Genomic DNA, 21,419 nt, shown 5'->3' on the forward strand with positions numbered 1-21,419 from the left:
ATTCTTCACATGCTGTTGATTTTTTTCATTCTGCCTCCCAAAGACAGCAGTGTTACACCGCTCCGCCATACTCACCCGGCCTCCGCTCCCACGTCGCAGTCGCCCTCCGCTCCCACGCCGCAGCCTCTCTCCACCCGACGGCCGCGGCGGTCACCTGAGACAGGTCCGCGACCGATGCCTTCCCTGCATGCTATGCGCATGCGCCATAGGCCGCGGCCGCGCCTCCTTCCTGCTTCTTGTGCTACGGCTGTGCCCTAACCCGGAAGCACCTGTGCACCAATGGCTGACCAGACGGGGCCATATCAGGCCGCTTCCCCCTGAGGGAGGCGCCTGATCGTTGTGTTTCCTGACACTCTGGCCTCGCTCCATCGTGCACACACTGCTGCTGCAGTTCCTGTCTCGGCTGCTCCTCACAGCAGCTTCTCAGTCCCGCTACCTGTGTTCCTGCCGACCTACTCCAGTCCTGCCTTGTGTTCCTGCCGACCTACTCCAGTCCTGCCTTGTGTTCCTGCCGACCTACTCCACTCCTGCCTTCAGTGTTCCTGTCGTCCTACTCCAGTCCTGCCTTGTGTTCCTGCCGACCTACTCCAGTCCTGCCTTCAGTGTTCCTGCCGTCCTACTCCAGTCCTGTCTTCAGTGCTCCTGCCGTCCAACTCCAGTCTCAGTCTTACTCCGGTCCATCCTGAGCCGCCCCTCTCGGTACCGGCTACCGTGGTACTCGAACCCCTGGGCCTGCTCCTAACGGTCCCTGTATAGGGGTCGGTTCCACCTGGCAGTTCGCCCGGGGCCCCTCGGTGCCACGGTCCAGAGGGTCCACTCTCGGAGCTCCCGCTCCTGACCACCCGCGCTAACAGTCACATAGCAGGCACTTTATGAATTCTTCTTCTGCATTATGCAGAGGCAGAAATTTTTCAGTTACACGTGGAGGAACATTGCTTATGTCACGTTATATAAGTCCAGCAAACCATTATGGTAACATTAATATTCTCTTGTGAGGACTGCATAGGTTGAGGTGTGTTGCTATGGCACCTCACAGCTAGTCTCAACTCCCAGTGGATTTTTGAGGACCCCACTTGAGGTACATCGATATGTCATATAACTACTACTCTCAATGTCCATTTGATGAGGGTCATACGCTCTTTGCTGTGCATTTTCAGCTCTCCGTAGAAGAGATTGTACCCCACTATGGTGACACTCTAGATTCTTCTATAATATAGATAATTGCTTGCTTAAGACCCCCTTACCTGAGATAAGGAATCCTGTTGCCACTTAATCTTTACTTTTTTCAGTATGTACTATCTGACATATGGTTTTGCAAGCAACTAGACCAAAGGCCTGATCGTACTGTTAGCGCGGGTGGTCAGGAGTGGGAACTCCGAGAGTGGACCCTCTGGACCGTGGCACCGAGGGGCCCCGGGCGAACTGCCAGGTGGAACCGACCCCTATACAGGGACCGTTAGGAGCAGGCCCAGGGGTTCGAGTACCACGGTAGCCGGTACCGAGAGGGGCGGCTCAGGATGGACCGGAGTAAGACTGAGACTGGAGTTGGACGGCAGGAGCACTGAAGACAGGACTGGAGTAGGACGGCAGGAACACTGAAGGCAGGACTGGAGTAGGTCGGCAGGAACACAAGGCAGGACTGGAGTAGGACGACAGGAACACTGAAGGCAGGAGTGGAGTAGGTCGGCAGGAACACAAGGCAGGACTGGAGTAGGTCGGCAGGAACACAAGGCAGGACTGGAGTAGGTCGGCAGGAACACAAGGCAGGACTGGAGTAGGTCGGCAGGAACACAGGTAGCGGGACTGAGAAGCTGCTGTGAGGAGCAGCCGAGACAGGAACTGCAGCAGCAGTGTGTGCACGATGGAGCGAGGCCAGAGTGTCAGGAAACACAACGATCAGGCGCCTCCCTCAGGGGGAAGCGGCCTGATATGGCCCCGTCTGGTCAGCCATTGGTGCACAGGTGCTTCCGGGTTAGGGCACAGCCGTAGCACAAGAAGCAGGAAGGAGGCGCGGCCGCGGCCTATGGCGCATGCGCATAGCATGCAGGGAAGGCATCGGTCGCGGACCTGTCTCAGGTGACCGCCGCGGCCGTCGGGTGGAGAGAGGCTGCGGCGTGGGAGCGGAGGGCGACTGCGACGTGGGAGCGGAGGCCGGGTGAGTATGGCGGAGCGGTGTAACAAGCAGTAAGGCTCGGTGCACATTTTTCCTATGCTCTGCGCTGAGCTCTGACACCAGGGTTTTTGTGTAAATCTCTGAAATACATGATTTAGACAGTACCCTCGGTGGAAGATTCCCTATAATGAGGCAGATAGAGGCACTGTGGGCACCACAGGACCTGTGATATGGTGGTGTCTGTCTTTTTAGGATTGCATAAAAGTGCCGTCGGCCTCAGTTTTGTGCACTTCTGAAAAGGACTTCGCTAAACAGAGGCCAGAGTGAATGGATCCCTCGGGGGTTTCATCTGTCACATCACTCAAAGATTTAGATGGAAACCCCAAAGTTCTCAGCGTAGAGCGCCGGATAAATGTGATCCCTAACGTTATGTAAAATGTTGACAATAAAAGCTTCTCAATCCACAAAAAAACAAGTCCCCACTCAGATCCATCATCTGTTAATGGAAATATAGGGGGATTCTCGACCACTTCACCACCTGGCTACTCCATTTCCTTTCTGCTGACATCCCCACCATCATCATGGGTGACTTCAACATCCCCATTGACACTTCCACCCCAGCTGGTTCTAAACTTCTATCGCTCACGGCTTCCCTTGGCCTCACTCAATGGTCCTCTGCGGCCACTCACAAAGATGGTCACACGCTGGACCTTATCTTCACCCGTCTCTGTTCCCTAACTAATTTCAATAACTCACCCCTCCCCCTGTCTGACCACATCCTACTGACATTCTCTTCCCTCTCCTCTCCTTCTGTGCAACCCCCGCTCCATAAACTCGCTCACCCTCGCAGGAATCTCAAACACCTCAATTTACAATCACTCTCTGAGTCCCTTCTCCCTCTTACAGACATAGCTTCCTTTCATGACTCAGATGCTGCTGCCACTTTTTATAACACCACAATAACAGCAACACGTGATTCGGCTGCCCCCCTCACGCAGAGCAAAACTCGTACAATGAACAGGCATCCCTGGCTGACCAGCCTGACCAAAGAACTGAGACGGGTTTCCAGGGCTGCTGAGCGGAGATGGAAGAGAACCCATTCTACTGAGCACTTCAGCGCATACAAGCAGTCCCTTGCCAGCTTTAAGTCCACGCTCTCTGCTGCTAAACAAACTTACTTCGCATCTCTCATATCCTTCCTGTCTCGCAACCCTAAACAACTCTTCAACACTTTCAATTCTCTACTCCGTCCCACAGCACCTCCGCCCCTCCTCTCATTTCTGCTGAAGACATTGCCTCCTTCTTTAAGCAGAAGATCGACAAGATCAGACAAAACTTTTACCCGCAGCCCCCAATGCCCCTCTTAGCCGCTCAGCCCTGTTCTTCAAAAGCCAGCTTCTCCACCATGTCAGAAGATCAGCTCTCCACCCTTCTGTCAAGATCACACCTCACCACTTGTGCCCTTGACCCACTCCCGTCTCACCTCATCCCTAACTTGGCCACAATCTTCATCCCATCTCTAACACACCTCTTCAACCTTTCACTTACAAATGGTGTCTTTCCCTCATCCTTCAAATATGCCTCAATCACACCCATCCTCAAAAAGCCCTCCCTTGTTTTATCCTCTGTGTCTAAGTATCGCCTGATATCTCTTCTCCCTTACGCCTCAAAACTACTGGAACAGCATGTATATCTTGAACTGTCCTCCCACCTCTCCTTCTGTTCCCTCTTTGACCGGTTACAATCTGGCTTCCGATCGCATCACTCAACTGAAACTGCCCTAACTAAAGTCACTAGCGACTTACTAACTGCCAAGAGCAAGCGACACTACTCTGTCCTCCTTCTCCTGGACCTGTCCTCTGCTTTCGACACCGTAGACCATTCCCTCCTGTTACAGACTCTCTCATCTCTTGGCATCACAGACTTGGCCCTATCCTGGATCTCATCATACCTAACAGACCGAACATTTAGTGTCTCCCTCTCACACACCACCTCCTCACCTCACCCCCTGTCTGTTGGTGTTCCTCAAGGCTCTGTCCTAGGACCCCTACTATTCTACATCTACACCTTTGGCTTGGGACAGCTCATAGAATCCTACGGTTTGCAGTATCACGTCTATGCCGATGACACGCAGATCTACCTATCTGGACCCAACCTCGCCTCCTTACTGACTGAAATCCTACAATGTCTGTCTGCTATCTCAGCCTTCTTCTCTGCTCGCTTTCTCAAACTGAACATGGACAAAACAGAATTCATCATCTTTCCCCCATATCACTCTACCCCTCCACCGCACCTATCCATCAATGTCAATGGCTGCTTTCTTTCCCCAGTCCCACATGCTCTGTGCCTTGGGGTGATCCTCGGCTCTGCGCTCTCTTTCAAACCACATATCCAAGCCCTCGCCTCCTCCTGCCGCCTCAAACTCAAAAATATTTCCCGGATCCGCTCATTCCTCAACCACGAAACCACAAAAACACTAGTGCATGTTCTTATCTCCCACCTCGACTACTGCAACCTTCTACTCTCTGGCCTCCCCTCTAACACTCTGGCTCCACTCCAGTCCATCCTACACTCTGCTGCCCGACTAATCCACCTGTCTCCCCGTTATTCCCCAGCCTCCCCCTTATGCCAGGCCCTTCACTGGCTTCCTATTGCCCAGAGGCTCCAATTCAAAACCCTAACCATGACATACAAAGCCATCCACAAACTGTCTCCTCCATACATCTGTGACATGGTCTCTAGGTACCTACCCGCACGCAACCTTCGATCATCTCAAGATATCCTTCTCTACTCCCCCCTTATCTCTTCTTCCCACAACCGCATACAAGACTTCTCCCGTGCTTCCCCCATACTCTGGAACTCTATGCCGCAACACATCAGACTCTCACCATCAACGGAAACCTTCAAGAAGAACCTGAAGACCCACCTGTTCCGACAAGCCTACAGCCTGCAATGATCCTCGGTCTACTGAACCACCGCACGACCTGCTCTACCCTCTCCTACTGTATCCTTACCCTTCCCTGCAGACTTTGAGCCTTCGCGGGCAGGGTCCCCTCTCCTTATGTACTTGTGTGTCCCTTGTCTTACACATGTTTATTATACTTGTCTATATTTCCCCTTTTCACATGTAAAGCGCCATGGAATAAATGGCGCTAGATAAATGCATAATAATAATAATAATTCCACCTTACTAGTAGCACAAAGGCTCTGGAAAAGCTAAATGGCTTCACGCACCCAAAAGAAATTCAGCAAATTTTGCATCTCCCATATCCAAATGCCCCCCTCCCTGCCTCCAGAAGCATGAGCTGGGCATAATGTCCTGGTAACTACAATGGCAGTTTGCAATTTTCACTCAGCAACATCAACTGCTGCCTGTTTCTGGAAAACACCCATGGAGTCAAAATTGTCACTACATCTGTAGATAAATTCACAAAGTGGTATAATTTCCAAAATGTTGTCACTTGAGGGGCGTTTCCACTGTTTAGGCACATCAGGGGCTCTCCAAATGCTACATGGCATCCGCTAATTATGCCAGTAAATTTTACATTCAAAAAGTCAAATGGCGCTCCTTCCCTTCAAAGCCATGCCATACGCCCAAACAGCAGTACTCAGGAGATACTGCACAACAAATTTTATGGAGCAATTTCTCCTGTTACCCTTATGAAAATGCAAAATATGGATCTAAAATAGATTAATTTTGGAAAAATGTGATCTTTTTATTTCCACTGCTCTGCGCTATGAACATCTATGAAGCACCTGTGAGTTCAAGGTGCTCAATACACATCTATATAAGTTCCCTATTGGGTTATGTTTCCAAAATGGTGTCACTTGTGAGGGATTTCCACTGTTTAGGCACATCAGGGGCTCATCAAATGGGACATGGCAACCGCTAATTATTCCAGCATATTTTACATTGAAAAAGTCAAATGGCGCTCCTTCCCTTCCAAGCCCTGCCATGCGCCAAAACAGTAGATTTTCCCCACATATGGGGTATAGGCATGCTCAGGAGAAATTGCACAACAAAATGAATTGTCCATTTTCTCCTGTTACCCTTGCAAAAGAAAAAAATTAGGTCTAAAGGAAAATTTTTGTGGAAGAATTGTAAATATTTATTTTTTCTTGCACATTCCAAAAATTCCTGTAAAGCACCTGAAGGGTTAATAAACTTATTGAATGTGGTTTTGAGCACCTTGAGGGGTGCAGTTTTTAGAATGGTGTCACTTTAGGCCCCTCAAAGGCACTTTAAAGGTGGTCCCTAAAAAAGTGGTTTTGCAAATTTTGTTGTAAAAATGAGAAATCGTTGGTCAAATTTTAACCCTTATAACTTCCTAACAAAAAAAATGATGTTGTCGAAATTGTGCTGATGTAAAGTAGACATGTGGGAAATGTTATTTATTAGGTATTTTGTGCGATATGACTTTGATTTAAGGGCATAAAAATTAAAAGTTTGAAAATTGTGAAATTTTCTAAATTTTTGCCAATCTTCTGTTTTTTAGCAAAAAAGCAAGTCATATCAAAGAAATTTTACCAGTATCGTGAAGTACAATAATGAGAAATGTAATGAGAAAACAGTCTCAAAATCAGCGGGATCCATTGAAGCGTTCTAGAGTTATGACCTCATAAAGTGACAGAGGTCAGAATTGTAAAAATAGGCCTGATCAGGAAGGTGAAAACAAGCTTTGGGGTGAAGGGGTTAACTGATCTCATGCACAATGAAAAAGGGTTGTATCATATATACTACATTTCTCTTCCAGATTATGCAGTTTCTTGTCCTTCACTTTCAGTAAACTCACTTTGGGCATGCTAATCCTATAGCATCAGACATCTGAGGGTGTGTGCACACACTGCGGATTGCTCTGCGGAATTTTCTGCGCGGATTTGAAGAAAACCGCAGGTAAATCCGCAGCTCAAAAGACCTGCGGTTTATCTGCAGTTTTTCTGCGGTTTATCTGCGGTTTTCCCCTGCAGTTTGACACCTGTCATGGAGCCGGTGCCAAACCACAGCGGAATCCGCACAAAGAATTGACATGCTGCGGATTTGAAACCGCAGAAAAACCGCACGGAAAATTCCGCACCGTGTGCACTGCGGATTTCATTTGACATAGGTTATAATGGTACTGTACAATGCAGCAGAATCCGCAGCGTGTGCACACATCCTGAGGCTGTGTCATAAATGCTGAGATTTTTCTGCTGCTTTTTTATCCGCATGTTTTTGCAGGTGTCCACACTACACTACGCAATAACAATCTTTTTTAGCTATTGCACATTTGTTGCTTTGTCCCACTTATTTTATGCATGTTTGATGCAGATCTGAAGTACCATTTTAATGCATCATTTTATAGAGTAGAAAATCTTTAATCCTGCATGTAAAAACACAACTGGGTTTTTTTTACATGCATTATTACATGCATTTTTACATACTTTTTTTCAAGCTCCTCTTTGAAGCCTATGGAGAAAAAAAATACACCTAAAACATAAAATTCAACAGCGTCTTTAAATGCACGATGGGCATGAGTATCTATGAAATCGCTTACATTTTTCTTGGACGGTCAAACGCTGATTTTTAGTGAAAAAAACCAGCATTTTTTGTATGTTTTTTCTGCGCTTTTGTCATGCTACATTTGTCTCGTCGGTTTAGTGACAAAAAAAATTATATTCTTCTTCATAAGGTTTTGGCCCAAAAAAAGCCACAAAATCTGATACCTTTTTAGCATTTTTTTCAGAGTTTTTTCAACACTCATTATTTTCAACAGGTGAAAAACGGTGAAAAAGTGCTGAAAAAGCGTTGAAAAAGTGACAGGCCCTATTCTGCAAAACCAAGCAAAGCACAAAAAACTGAGATAAAAAAACAAGATGTGTGCATGGGATTTCTGAAATCTCTTTCTGAAATACTTTGCTGGTACTGTAAGGCTGCGTTCACATGTTGCACTTTTTTCGCATTTTCACGGCGACTTTCCACTGCGAAAACGTTGCAAAAACACATCCCATACAATCCTATGGGATTCTGCATTGCTGTGCTATTGCCGCAGATTTTACCGCTGCGGAATCACATTGCGGTAAAATCCGCAGTATGCTCATTCTTTTTGCGGAATTGTGGCGATTCTGCACCCAGAGGAATACATTGATCCACTTACTTTCCGCATGTGGCTATGCCCACCATGCGCAAAGTAAGTGGATCATGTGCGGATGGTACCCAGGGTCTGGAGGAGAGGAGACTCTCCTCCAGGCCCTGGGTACCATAATCCTGTAAAAAATAGAATAAAAATAAAAAATTGTTATATACTCACCCTACGGCGGCCCCCGGAGACTTTTCCACCTCTCACCACACTTCCCGCATCTTCCGGTCCCAGTAATGCTTGGTGCGAATGACCGCGATGACGTCAAGCTCTCGCGAGCATGGCATCATCTCCGGTCCTTCGCCCAAAGCATTACTGGGACCGGAAGATGCTGAGAGCGCCGCAGAGCAGATCAGGGGCCGTCGGAAGGTGAGAATAACAATATTTTTTTTATTATTTTAACATCCTACCTATCACATTCCAAGCAATGCTAATTGCTTGGAATGCTCAAGCATTCTACAAGCGGAAAACACTTGCAAAACGCTTGTTTTCCGCTGGAAAACGCATGCGAATTTGCATGCGTTTTACCTGCGGCGGGAGTGCGGAAATGATGTGGAAATTTCTGCAGCATTTCTGCAACGTCTGCACATAGCATAAAACGCAGCTGAAAATTTCCATTAAAAAACATTAAAAAATGCCACATGAGAACATACCCTTAGACTGAATAAAGAGTATGCCATGGGCACTATAACAATTATGCAGCCACAATATCTTGACAGAAGAACATTCTTTTATTAAATGTATTGAAAAATCTTTTTTTGCCTTATATAATAAAGTAAATTAATTTCCTTTTTAAGTACAACCTCGTGAACATAATTAATACTGAAAATGTGTTCTTTATTGCATTACACAAGAAAAATCAGAAATATAAGTAAACCAATTATGCTTCTTTAGATCGAGCCAGCACGGAATTTATATATATTTTTTTTAGCTATTAAAAAAAAAAAAGTAGATAAGGATATGGGAGAAAATAAGACTTTATAAATTGCACTAAGTATACTTGATTACACACAAGATCCAATGATGACAATTTGCTTATATTTCCCTCTAGAACAGTTCTGTTGGAGTAATTCAGGATACTGTATGTGATGAATATCTTGAGTTAGGAAGTAAATTTCCTGCAACACGTATCTTATTAGTTTTGCATTTTATATGCTGCACATAAATAAAACGTTGCCATTTAGAATAGAGGCAATAACAGGCGCGATAACATGTGCACAGGTGTCATTTTATGATATAGAACTATCATCCAGTTTGCTTGTCAATTAAATGCTAAAATCAGACAAGTGTGAGAGGTAGGTAGAAGGATTGAGACCTTTTCCACCTGAGACTCATTGCAGTACAGAAATACACATGCCCTGGAGTGTGTTAAGTCTGTTAGGAAATGATTGGTGTCGTGTTAATAATTTGATTGCAATGTATGCCCAGTCAGGCATAAAGAGAAAACATTAGCGCAACATTCTGCGAGTGACTTTACATTGATTTAAAGAGGCGCCACAATACTCATAGTCAATTTAGATCCCTTCAACTGCTAAATGATCAATTGGCTTTTGATTATAGGGGGCAGTGTCTATCCACCCGCTGACTCACATTTCGGGATGAAAAAAAATGATGTTCTTTTTAGAAACTAAAATGATGGGTTGTACAGAAGGAACAATTCTGCTGCAATATCTCTGTTACAAAGTGCTTGTAACTGCAAGGTTAGTTTTATACAATGCAAGGAGGTACTGTTCTCCACATTTTGGCTGTTGTTGAGAAATACTAATTTCATGCCCATCATTTTTAAATGTCATGCTTCTGTGTACAGATACTGTCCTTTAAACTTTATTTGGTTCTATATAAAGATGTTGATTTCTTAAGATCTGCATTGCAGGGGGTTATAGTGACATGACATTTCTCCTATGTGTTTTTGACTCATAAACTGATATTAGTTTGCAACAATTTGTCAACCTATTTTTGGATTCTGATTTATTTGTGCTCTGCAATGTTTCTAAAGCTATCTTCAGAAATATAAAGATAAATCTGACCAAGTACTATGCTGAACTCCAGATTTCTGGCACGGAATGTGCTGCGAATTTGCAGGTCGCAGCTGAAGATCAATTTGAAGAAAGGTTTTAGGATGGAGTCACATTAGCGATTTTAAAATTGGTATGATTTTGTTCCTGCAAAGTCGGACGAGTGCAATGCAAGTGTCATGTGAGTGTCATGAATTTTTCATGAGAGTACTGTCCGTTTTCTTTAATACCTAGCATCCGATTGCAGTATGATTGCTATCCAACTGCAATGCAATTTTAACATGAGCTTTTACATAGAGCAATTAGGGGACAAAACAACGGAATCTGCTACCTTGGATCTAATCCTTATAAACAGGGAGGAAATGGTTGAGGAGGTAAGAGTGGCTGGGACTCTAGGAGGTAGCGACCATGCTATTTTAGAATTTTGGATAACTAGAGGAGGAAGACCTGTGAAGACTCACATCAAGGTTAGATGTCAGAAAGGCAGATTTTAATGGACTCAGAAAGAGAATTGGAGGAATCCAATGGCTGGACATCCTTAAGGATAAAAATGTCCAGGAAGGATGGGAAATCTTGAAAAATGAGATTCTCAAAGCACAATCGTTAACAATTCCAAAAAGAGGGAAGAATAGGAAGCTTTTAAGGAAAACAGGATGGATGAACACAGAACTTAAACGCATGCTAAACTGAAAGTAAGAAATGTTTATCAAATGGAAAGATGGAGGCATATCTAAAGATGAATATAATGTTGTCTGCAGAACCTGCAGGGCATGCATCAGATTAACTAAAGCAGACAATGAATTAAGGCTTGCAAGAGACATCAAAAGCAATAAAAAAGGATTTTGGGGATATGTCAAAAGTAAAAGAAAAGTCAAAGATGGTATAGGATTTTTACAGGATGAAAATGATGAAATGGTAAGACAGAATGTTGATAAGGCCGAACTTTTAAATTCCTATTTTTCATCTTTTTTCCCTTAGAAAGGAAATGTAACATCAACTGATCTTCACTGTCCTATTAAGGGAATAGAAGAATCCAGAATATCTATAAACAGAAAGATAGTGATGAAACACTTAGCTAGCCTTAATGAATTCATGTCTCCAGGTCCAGATGAATTACACCCCAGAGTACTGAAGGAGATAGCAGAAGAAATTTTTTGAACCACTCTCCATAATTTGAAAATTCTTGGAGAACAGGAGAAGTCCCAGAAGACTGGAGAAGAGCAAATGTTGTTCCTATCTTCGAAAAGGGCAAGAAGCTGGACCCAGGGAACTATAGGCCGGTGAGTCTGACTTCTATACCAGGAAAGATCTTTGAACAAATTATTAAACAACATGTATGTAAGTACCTGGATAAGAATGAAATGATTAAGCAGTCAGCATGGGTTTGTAAATGATAAGTCATGTCAGACTAACTTAATTTTTTTCTATGACAGAATCACTCACAGGGAGGATCAGGGAAATGCTGTAGATATAGTATATCTTGACTTCAGAAAAGCATTTAACAAAGTATCTCACATAATCCTTATTAAAAAAATGACTAAGTATAGAGTGGACAAGGCGACTGTTAGGTGGATTCACAACTGGCTTAGTGATCGGACCCAAAGAGTGGTTGTAAATGGCTGTACATCCAGTTGGAAGAATGTCTGAAGTGGGGTATCACAGGGTTCTGTCCTGGGCCCTGTATTGTTCAACATCTTTATAAATGATTTAGATGAAGGAATTGAGGGTAAATTGATTAAATTTGCTGATGACACAAAGCTAGGAGGGATAGCTAATACTAGAGAAGAGAGACAGAGAGGATTCAAAAAGATATAAATAAACTGGAGCAGTGGGCAGCAACTAACAGAATGGTTTTTAACAGGGAAAAGGCAAAGTACTACATCTGGGCAATAAGCATGAAAAAAGCATATACAGAATGGGAGGAATAGGACTAAGCAACAGCACATGTGAAAAAGACTTGGGTATACTAATAGATCACAGACTGAATATGAGTCAACAGTGTGATGCAGCAGCAAAAAAGGCAAATGCAATTCTAGGCTGTATTAACAGAAGCATACAGTCTTGATCACGTGAAGTTATTATTGCCCTCTACTCCTCTTTGGTCAGACCTCATCTGGAATACTGTCTGGTTTTGGGCACCACATTTTAAAATAGACATTGACAAACTTGAGCAAGTTCAGAGAAGAGCGACCAGAATGGTGACCACTTTGCAAACCATGTCCTAGTAGGAATGGTTACAGGATTTGGGAAAGTTTAGCTTGCAAAAGAAAAGATTTAAAGGAGACTTAATAGCTGTCCACAAATATCTGAAGGGCTGTCACATTGTAGAAGGATCATCTTTATTCTCATTTGCACAAGGAAAGACTAGAAGCAATGGGATGAAACTGAATGGGAGGAGACACAGATTAGATATTAGAAAAAATGTTTTTGACAGTTAGAGTGATCAATGAGTGGAACAGGCTACCACGGGTGTGGTGAGTTCTGCTTCAATAGAAGTCTTCAAACAGAGGCTGGACAGACATCTGTCTGGGATGATTTAGTGAATCCTGCTTTGAGCAGGGGGTTGGACCAGATGGCCCAGGAGGTCCCTTCCAACGCTACCATTCTATGATTGTATGATTCTATGAATTCTCTGTCATTTGCACATCATTTTGAAAGGAAATATTCTTGAAAACACACTTATACAGGGTGGGTCATTTATATGGATATACCTGCAAAAAATGGGAATGGTTGGTGATATCAACTTCCTGTTTGTGGCTCATTAGTATATGAGAGGGGGAAAACTTTTCAAGATGCGTGGTGACCATCTTGGCCATTTTGAAGTCGGCCATTTTGGATCCAGCTTTATTTTTTTCAATGGGAAAAGGGTTATGTGACACATCAAACTTATTGGGAATTTCACAAGAAAAGCAATGGTGTGCTTGGTTTTAATGTAACTTTAATCTTTCATGAGTTATTTACAAGTTTCTCTTTGTTACAGCCATTGACATTTCGCAGAGGTTAACACGTGAGGAGCGGATAGAAATTGTGTTGATGTCTGGTGAATGCAGTATCCGGGTCATTGCAGCAGATTTCAATACAAGACACCCTACGCAAGAAAACTGTCACCATTCCCATTTTATTTAGGTGTATCCATATAAATGGCCCACCCAAAAATGTTTGCCTCATCACTGAACATAATGTTCTGTGTAAACTGAAAGTCTTGTTCCAATTTTTGCTTTGCCGTTTCTGCAAATTCAGAGCGCTGATCTGGGTCACCAACTATTCCCATTTTATTTACGTGTGTCCATGTAAATGGCCCACCCTGTATATATAGTTGTGCTCAAAAGTTTACATACCCCGTTGGAATTTTTGCTTTCTTGGCCCTTTTTCAAAGAATATGAATGATTGATAACATCAAAACTTTTTCTCCACTCATTGTTAGTGGTTGGGTGAAGCCATTAATTGTTAATCTACTGTGTTTTCTCTTTTTAAGGCTGGGATCACACTTGCGAGAAACTCGCACGAGCCTCGCACCTCAATATCCAGCACTGTCGCCAGCACTCAGGACCGGAGTGTGCGGCTGCATCTAATTCTATGCAGCTGCACACTCCGGTCCCGAGTGCTGGCGACAGTGCCGGATATTGAGGTGTGAGACTTGGGCGAGTTTCTTGCTAGTTTGATCCCGGCCTAAATCATAAACACAACCTAAAACACCCAAATGACCCTGATCAAAAGTTCACATACCTCATTTCTTAATACTGTGTATTGCCCCCTCTAACATCAATGACAGCTTAAAGTCTTTTGTGGTAGTTGTGAATATGGTTCTTTATTTTCTCAGATAGTAAAACTGTCCACTCTTCTTGGCAAAAAGCCTCCAGTTCCTGAAAATTCCTTGGCTGTCTAGCATGAACTTGAGCTGTCCCCAGAGTGGCTCAATAATATTGAGGTCAGGAGACTGAGATGGCCACTCCAGAACCTTCACTTTGTTCTGCTGTAGCCATTGACAGGTTGACTTGGCCTTGTGTTTTGGATCGTTGCCATGTTGGAACTTCCAAGTTCGTCCCATGCGCAGCTTCCAGGCTGATAACTGAAAATTTCTCTCCAGTATTTGCTGACAGCGTGCTGCATTCATCTTTCCTTCAACTTCGACCAAGTTTCCTGTGACTTTTTTGCTCACACATCCCCAAAACATCAGCGATCCGCCTCTGTGCATTATAATAGGAATGTTGTTCCATTCATCATAGGCATTGTTGACTTCTCTCCAAATGTAGTTTATGGTTGTGGCAAAAAGTTCAATTTTGGTCTCATCACTCCAAATTAGCCAGCCAGACCTCTAGTTTTCAGAGAGTTCAGTATTTCAGCTGATGTTATTTGTGGGTTTTTCTTTGCAACCTGAACAATTTTCCTCGCAGTTGTGGATGAAATGTTTGTTTGCCTACCTGACTGTGGTTTTGTTTTTACAGAGTCGCTGATTTTCCATTTGTTAATCACAGTTTGAACACTGCTGACTGGCATTATCTATTGCTTGGATATCTTTTTGTATCCCTTTCCGGTTTTATACAGTTCAACTACCTTTTCCCATAGATCCATTTAAAATTCTTTTGCTTTCCCCATGACTCACAATCCAGAAACATCAGTGGCTGGATGTAAGCTGCAAGAGTTTGTCTGAATCCCCAAAACTCACTCTGCTTTTTTGCACACACACTGATTACAAGCAAACAGGTCACCGTGCTCACGCTGATATCAGATAAAATGAGTTCATTGGCTGGGAACTCCCAGGACCTGTCTGATAAGACCAGGAGCAAGAGAACTTTCTCGTGCTCGTGATGCCCTCAGACAGGCAATAGGAGTTCACGGGGAAACACTGAGCACACGCTGCTCAGTGTCTCTGCGATTATCACTAGCATGGGACAGTGATATGAGCTGTCTTATATTCAGCACCGAACAGTACTGCTGATTCCCAGGCACTGATATGTATCTCACTGATGACATAGAGATGTGTGCGGGATGTTTTGAAGCCTGTACTGCTATTGTAAACACTGTCTTCTGAAAAATCCTTTAGTGAACTTACCAAACTTTGGCCGATTTTTAAGAAAAAAGCTTGGGAATTCAAACACAAATCCGAATGTAGAATGTTCATGCTGAATTTGTGATTGGTGAACGTTTTAGTTCGCTCATCTCTAGAGAGGATGTGACAGCAACATCATCACCACCAGCAATGTCACCAGCCATGTCTACACAATCCCATGGAAGTTTTCATCTCTCCATTCCCCAAACTTTTTAGAGAAAGATGAATTTCCACCCTACCCACTCACAAGCCATGTGCCTGAATTCCAGCATTTCAATATTACTGGCCTTTGAAATGCTGCCATGGTGGAGACCACCAGGTTAAAAAAACTAATGGTGGCTGTCCTGCAGTATGTTATTCCCAGTCACCACTACTTTGTCAGCCAACAGAAAAGTGATTGGTGCCCATGAACCTCAAGCTAGGCTTGATGGTTTGCAATAATGGCTTAATCTAGTAACAGCTCTGGGCCTAGCCAGTTTAACTCATATCCCTTGTCTGGCACATGTTCTAAACTTGGTGGTGCAGCCTAACTTTTGTCTTCCAGCTCACCAACTCATATGTGACATACCAACAAGGTGAAAATCTATCACGCATATGCTGTAGAGACTATGTGAACAGCATCAGGCAATAGTGGAGTTTCAGCTGCAACATGCACGCACGAGTCGCTCTGTGGAACACCACTTCATCATGAATAAGTAGGCCTCTATGCGGAATGTTTGTGCCATTTTGGCCCGGCTTTGAATATTCCAGCAACACAGCCAGGGCTGATGACATCACTATCCAATTTTCATGTTGGCTTGAAAAATCCCTTCAGGAAATGATGAATGAGATGGTGGAACAGGAGGAAGAGGAGCAGGAGGACCAGGCAACATAAACATCTTTATCAGGCCTGTCATCCACACATAACTCAGAGGGTGTGTTCCCATACCCACAGTGGCCTGGTAAGCAAGGGTCCAGCCAAGGAACAGTTTTGGAGAATGAGAATTAAGAGGGCACTGTGGAATCCTGTTTCCAGCAGAGTGGAGCTCCAAGCTGGGTATCACTCGAGCATGGCTGGGAGGAAACAGAGGACCCAGACAATATACCTGGCACACATGAGCCAATACATGCTGCTGTGCCTTTGCAATTACCGCTGAGCTGCTCTTATAATTGCCAGTTGTGATTACTGGATTGCCCCCCTGCTGGATCCCCGCTACAAGGATAATGTACCAACATTACTTCCGTCCTTGTACCGGGATTACAAAATGCATGAATCCAAGCACACGCTGATAGAGAAACTACTTATGGCTTTTCCATCTGACAGCAGGGGCTCATTGAAAGAACAAGGCAGAGGCAGAGGAGGAAGTCGCCAACACAGCTGGGGCACTGCCAGCACTTCGAAAGGCAGGGTTAGCATGGCCAAAAAGTGGAAACATTTCCTCCGCACCCACAACATCCGGCACCACCATCTGAAACAGTCCATATCAGCAGGAGGTAGTGGTTTCACAACATGGTGTAAAAGTACCTGTCCACACATCTCCATATTTTAACTGATAGGCCTGCCCTATTTATTTTTGAATCTACATATTGGACACATGACCTGAGCTTGCCCTTTAAGTCTGAAAAGTGCTGGCCTGCCCTGATGCAAGTGTACTGTCGGAACTTGTGTTTAGCACAGCAGGGGGTGTTTTTCACAGACAGACACATCCTCCTGTCCACAGCCAAAGTGGGGCAAACTCACATTTATTAAAATGAAGCAGGCATGGATCACAGAAGACTTGTCTGTACCATTGGCTGACTAGACAACTATACCTGTCGCACCCAGCAATCGTTATATTCTATTTGCCATTCGTTTAATTTAGGTGCCTCTCCCATCGTAAAAAAAGGTAAAAAAGGCATTTGCTATCTCCTCCTCGCCTCTGCCTTGTCCACGTTCACTTCCTCTGCATCATCCACTTGGACCTTCAGCCTCATGGTTCAAGATAATACTTTTTTCTTTTATTTAATTTCTGTATTTTCATTATTTCCCCTTAAAAATAATAATAGACACACACACACATATGTGTGTGTGTGTGTGTGTGTGTGTGTGTGTGTGTGTGTGTGTGTGTATATATATATATATATATATATATATATATATGTGTGTGTATGTATATACAGTATATGTGTGTGTGTGTGTGTGTGTATATATATATATACTAGCTGAAGAGCCCGACGCTGCCCGGGCATAGTAACTATCTGTGGTTAGTTATAACAAATTATAATTATCCTCCATCCCATAGTCCCATGCCAATATACCCATCATACATATCCTCCATCCCATAGTCCAGTGCCCATATACCCATAATACATATCCTCCATCCTATAGTCCCTTGCCCATATACCCATCATACATATACACCATCCCATGCCCATATACCCATCATACATATCCACCATCCCATAGTCCCATGCCCATATACCCATCATACATATCCTCCATCCCATAGTCGAGTGTCCATATACCCATCACACATCCTTCATCTCATAGTCCCATGCCCATATACCCATCATACATATCCTCCATCCCATAGTCCCATGCCCACATACCCATCATACATATCCGCCATCCCATAGTCCCGAGCCCATATACCCGTCAAACATATCCTCCATCCCTTAGTCCAATGCCCATATACTCATCACACATCCTCCATCCCATAGTCCCGTGCCCATATACCCATTATGACATCACCATGGCAACCATTATGACATAAACATCCCCATTGCAACCTATGATGAATCAGCGTCGCCATGGCAACCATTGTGACATCATAATGAAGGGCGGGGCTTGATGCACACACACTTTTTCCCCATTATGTAGATAGGGGCAAAATTGTTTGGTGAATTGTAACGCGTGGGCTTAAAATTTCACCTCACAACATAGCTTAGGACACTCTCGGGGTCCAGACATTTGACTGTGCCAAATTTTGTGGCTGTAGCTGCGACGGTGCGGATGCCTATCCCGGACATACATACATACATACACACATACATACATACACACATACACACTTTGAGCTTTATATGTTTATATACATACATATATATATATATATATATATATATATAACACAGTCATGGCCAAAAGTTTTGAGAATGACACAAATATTAATTTTACAAAGTTTACTGCTTCATTTTTTCTAATGGCAATTTGCATATACTCCAGAATGTTATAAAGAGTGATCAGCTTAACAGCAATTACTTGCAAAGTCAATATTTGCCTAGAAAATTAACTTTATCCCCCAAAACACATTTCAACATCATTGCAGCCCTGCCTTAAAAGGACCAGCTAACATTGTTTCAGTGATTGCTCCATTAACACAGGTGTGGGTGTTGATGATGACAGGGATGGAGATCAATCTGTCATGATTAAGTAAGAATGACACCACTGGACACTTTAAAAGGAGGCTGGTGCTTGGCATCATTGTTTCTCTTCTGTTGACCATGGTTATCTCTAAAGAAACACGGTGCAGTTATCATTGCACTGCACAAAAATGGCCTAACAGGGAAGAGTATCGCAGCTAGAAAGATTGCACCTCAGTCAACAATCTATCACATCATCAAGAACTTCAAGGAGAGAGGTTCCTTTGTTGCCAAAAAGGCTCCAGGGCGCCCAAGAAAGACCAGCAAGTGCCAGGACCGTCTCTTAAAAGTGTTTCAGCTGCGGGATCGGGCTACCAGCAGTGCAGAGCTTGCTCAGGAATGGCAGCAGGCAGGTGTGAGTGCATCTGCACGCACTGTGAGGCGGAGACTCTTGGAGCAAGGCCTGGTCTCAAGGAGGGCAGCAAAGAAGCCACTTCTCTCCAGGAAAAACATCATGGACAGACTGATATTCTGCAAGAGGTACAGGGAGTGGACTGCTGAGGACTGGGGTCAAGTCATTTTCTCTGATGAATCCCCTTTTCGATTGTTTGGGACATCTGGAAAACGGCTTATTCGGAGAAGACCAGGTGAGCGCTACCACCAGTCTTGTCTCCTGCCAACTGTCAAGCATCCTGAAACCATTCATGTGTAAGGTTGCTTCTCAGCCAAGGGAATGGTCTCTCTCTCAGTCTTGCCTAAAAACACAGCCATGAATAAAGAATGGTACCAGAATGTCCTCCAAGAGCAACTTCTCCCAACCGTCCAAGAGCAGTTTAGCGATCAACAACGCCTTTTTCAACATGATGGAGCACCTTGCCATAAAGCAAAGGTGATGACTAAATGGCTCAGGGAACAAAACATAGAGATTTTGGGACCATGGCCTGGAAACTCCCCAGATCTTAATCCCATTGAGAACTTGTGGTCAATCATCAAGAGATGGGTGGACAAACAAAAACCTTCAAATTCAGACAAAATAAAAGCATTGATTTTGCAAGAATGGACTGCTATCAGTCAGGATTTGATCCAGAAGTTGATTGAGAGCATGCCAGGGAGAATTGCTGAGGTCCTGAAGAAGAAGGGTCAACACTGCAAATATTGTCTTGCTGCATTAACTCATTCTAACTGTCAATATAACCTTTTGCTACTCATAATATGATTGCAATTATATTTCTGTATGTGATAAAAACATCTGACAAACACATAAAAACTAGAGGCCAGCAAATCATGTTAAAAAATAATATTTGTGTCATTCTCAAAACTTTTGGCCATGACTGTATATATATAATCGTATCCCAGAATTCCAAGTGGAGGAAGTTCACCGACCGCTGTATTGGGACACCTAGGTGATGGGTGTCTCAATATGGAAACGGCTGCTGGTACCAACCTATTGCACGGTACCACCAGTGGTACACCGTCGCACCACACACACAAACACACACTCTATACGCTGTACATACTCACACACTTACACTCACTCTCACACACTCACACTCTCACACTCTTGCACGGTACCACCAGCAGAACACCGTTGCACTGCGCCTGCGTGAATTCTGCGCAGGCGCAGTGAATCATTCGGATGATCCTGGGGGCAGATGCGCGACATATCTACAGGCAGAGGAAGCCGGTCACATTAAAGGGGTTTTCCCATGAACGAAAGTTCATTTTAACAATTGTCTGTGTCTGACTGTGTATGGAGCATACCACATCTCCTGGCCAGGGGAGAAAGCAAAAGAAAATACTGACATTACAGCAGGGGATCACATAGAATTCATTTTGTGAGGTAAAATATTTCACTGACTGTTTCTAAACAATATTTTTACTCACAAAAAATATCCTCTGCGATCTCCTGATGTTATGTCAATATTGTCTTTTGCTCCCTCCCTTGCCCAGGAGCTGTAGTATGTTCTGTACATGGTCAGACTCAGGGGTGTAAGGGTTCTAGGGAGAAACCAAAAGGTGGACCCTCTAGGTCGTGGCTCCAGAGCCCCCCGAGGGCGAGCTGACCAGGTGAATAACAACCCCTATACAGGGAGTGATAGAGGCAGGCTCAAGGGGGATGGAACCACAACGGCCGGAGCCAAAGGGGTGACTTAGGGCAACTCAGGGGAGATAGAGTGGAAGGCTGGGGTGTGGATGGAGAAGTGAGATGCCAGAAACAGAGGAGTGCGGGAGGCTGGATGGACCAGGGGGGTCATGGGCAGGCAGGGCTTGTTGCTGCAAGAGAACACAGAGGGTAAAATGAAATGCAGAGACGGACAGTGAACAGACGGTTATGGTTAGAGACACAAGGCAGGAAGGCGGAGGTACAGGGCAAGCAGGTATGGCAGAGACGTGGAGCTGGTGGACAAGGCAGAGGCACAGAGCTGGGAAGCTAGACAGAGACACGGGGCTTGACAGGCAGGGCAGAGACATGCTGGCAGACTGGACAAGAACACGGGGCTGACAGGCAGAGACACGCTGGCAAGCTGGACAAGAACACGGGGCTGACAGGCAGGACCAAGATGCAGCAGACAGGTGAGGCAGAGAGGGGCCTGAGAATAAGGGAGATGCTAAGCTAGCGCCACCACAATTGACAAACAGGCGTCTTAACTGCAGAGATGCCAAACAGAAATACCCAGTGGGCGCCGCCATGATGGGGCGGAGCCACCGGGTCGTGACCTCCCAAGATGCCCTGCAGCAGAGGAAGGATGAGTGCGCATGCTCAGGCCACTGACATGCCTTGACCGCAAGAAGGCAGACAGGGA

Source organism: Dendrobates tinctorius, unplaced genomic scaffold, assembly GCF_039654945.1.
Source record: "Dendrobates tinctorius isolate UK_male_01 unplaced genomic scaffold, ASM3965494v1 ptg000062l, whole genome shotgun sequence".
Classification (NCBI taxonomy): Eukaryota; Metazoa; Chordata; class Amphibia; order Anura; family Dendrobatidae; genus Dendrobates; species Dendrobates tinctorius.